Raw genomic sequence first — 3,075 nt, 5'->3', positions numbered from 1 at the left:
ACTCCATGTCACCCCAGCATCCCCAATCCAACATGCAGGACCACTGTCTGCTGGTCTCCCCATGGACTCAGGGGGAACTCCACGGACCAGATGACATGGTATTGGGGGTTCACCACTCCTGATCTAGCAAATAGCTATTTACTGACTAGTTTCTCTGGTGTATATTTGATTTGTTATCTCAAGATAAAGGACCAAAGATTTTGTCTTCAGCAAAACCAAATGAGGGGTAGCATATGTGTTGACATTATTACACTAGTCGTGTTTAGGAACACCAGGCTTTTTGACATGTGAATCCTTCCTTGTAAATGAAGACATAATCTCATTAAAATAAATAAGAGATTCTATAGGTGGTACAATAGATTGCTCCTTTTTCACAGTAAGGGTATTGTTACACATTATACTTAACGTGTTATCTTCACATCGCAGTAAGCACTAATATGACTTAGAAAGCTGTCCAAGCAATCGTATATTTATGCTTACTATTATCTAAATGCAGATCATAGTATAGCACTGGAGCCTTGAACTAGCTCTGGTACAATTTCAGAGCATAAAAAAATTAAGGCCCCAGTGCTGTGTATGGGATTGGCAGCAATGTAGGCACAGCCCCACACCACATGGGATCCAGTTCGAGGCTCATATGGGACTTGGGGGCTGGGACCAAAACTGGCATAGGATAGGAGCCAGTTCCAGCCTGTGAGCTGGCTCTGGTACAGTGTGGGGGCTGGGACCAGCTTCATGCTGATGTCTAGAAAATGGTATTTAGAGGTTTGCTTTTGGAAATTGGCTTATAGGTAAAGTGGGTATGCATTAGAACAATGGTGCAGGGAAACAGCAAGTGTTAATTGATTTCTAAAAAGCCTGTTTGTGATGAGAGTTTTCTCCAAGGCCCATTGTATCTGACAAGCGAGCAGACACTCAGGCTGGGAAACCAAAGGCATGTGCCACATGGCTCCATAACATGAGATAAAGTGGCACCAGGTCACAGTGCCAAAGTGCAGGGCCCTTGGGCTTTCTAGTTTTGGGGGAACTGACCAAATTAAGAGGAGAACCAGTAAAGCCCAAATTAGATGCATGCATGTGATGGGTTTGTGAAACAAAGGATTATGCTGACAGGACAGAACATGGACAGTATGGTATCTGGGTCATAACTCCAGTGCCAATACATGGTATGCCACTGTCACTGCTAGCCCCCATACTGAACCAGGGCCTTGAACTGGCAAGGCTCCATTGGGTGTTGGGGGGAGAGGGGAAGAAGCACCAACAAGCTGTTTGTTGGCCTACCAGGCTCCTTACTTACTACAATGGAGCCTTGAACTGGTAAGGCTTCAGTGCAGTGAGATGGATGTGGGGATGGGATGCTTGCTCAGATACTAATGTTATAAATTCAGTTAACACATGATAAATGAAACTTGTAACAATACCCTGAAAAGGTCAGGGCCATGCCTGTTTCTACCCAAGAAAGCTGCAGATGGCCATCTAGGGTGTTCACAATTAGTGCCTAAAATTAAAATATCCTGTGAGTACATATACTACTGCATAAGACATGTCACACTATTGCAATAATACCAAGTAGTAACTTACAAAATATATTTTCCTTGGAGGAAAACAGTGACCTTATTACAAACTGTCAGTCAGTCTGAGTGGAATAAGACACCAGACCCCTGGGTTTTGAGGTATGAACTCACTGGTTTTATACTGACAAACCTCATCCCAAGTGGAATGATTTAGGGAAAAATGCTGATATTTGCTTAAGTTTTTCTTCCATCTTAATACCCTTCTCTATTTCTTTTTGCTTATCTTGGGACATGCAAACTACAGAAGACTGTTGATAACAGTATAGGCAGGATACCTTTGGCCATTCTGCCAATTCATGAGAATTTCATTGCACTAAGTGAACAAGGAATTTGATTTATCTGGTCTAAAAATCCTTGGACCAATGGTAATCAAAATATGCCAGCTACTGGTTAATTTGTTTCCCATTCAGTTAGCTAAAACATTCTGCACTGCCATCTGTTACACCTCTGGTATGGAAGAAGCTAAGTAGCTAAAAATGTGTCATATCCCCAAACAACATGAGACCAACTTCAATATAGTTGTCAAACACTGCCAAAAAACAGACTGGACAAATTCTTGGAGGACAAGTTCTTGGAAGCAGCAATAGTTATTGAGCACCAGAGTTAGGGGTACAAGGCACCTATACATGTGCTGGATGTCTGGTCTGATGTATGCTAATTGGCACATGTTAGAGTAGACTCGATTAATTGAGTCTGCTGGAGAGTGTTAATAAATGTGCTTCAGCAGCCTCTGTGTCGCATCTATTCAGCATCCCTGTGCTTCAAAGTGGTGACAAGGACATATCAACTAAAGCTCAAATAAGATTTAGTTCAAGCCCTTCTACTACCTTTTTGAAGCACAAGATGCTGAATATGTGATGCTGCAGGCACCCCCTGTAAAGAAACCCCTTAAAAATTAAAGCACCCACCACCACCACCACCGCGGAGGATGCGTTTAGATGCCCACAGACACTGAATTAGAACATCCTAGACTTTAAATGCTGGAGGCTACAAGTGAGAGAGGAACAATGGAAAAAAAAACAAACAACTCTGGCTATACCCAGTCCCAGTTCACTCTTTCAGAATCCACTCTCTACCACTGTCTGATACAGCATACTGGAGAAGATGGACCTATGGTATGACACAGTGAATGAAAATTCTTATGTTCTTATGCCATTACTCCTTATTTACCTTCAGGTTTGAGCTCTCTCTCAAACCTCCTTCCCCAGTAAACTCAGGTCACATTTTCAAGCTTTTCTCTGTAGCCAAGAACACTAGGGACTCAGCCTATAATCTAAAATATAACTTTTCCACAGAATGACCCATCTCCAGGAGACTGGCCAGTAAGCTAAACATCAAATACTATAAGACTTCTATTTAAAAAGTTAATAAAAAAAAGCCTGGGTAACAAGCAGGAGGAGCTTGTCCTCCTGCTCAGTGCAAAGAATTATGACATCATTGGGATAACGGAGACCTGGTGGGACTCCACCCATGACTGGACCATGGGTATAGAGGGCTATAC

This window comes from Crocodylus porosus, unplaced genomic scaffold, assembly GCF_001723895.1.
Source record: "Crocodylus porosus isolate Cpor-Errol unplaced genomic scaffold, CroPor_comp1, whole genome shotgun sequence".
Classification (NCBI taxonomy): Eukaryota; Metazoa; Chordata; order Crocodylia; family Crocodylidae; genus Crocodylus; species Crocodylus porosus.
Note: the sequence above shows the minus strand (reverse complement) of the source record.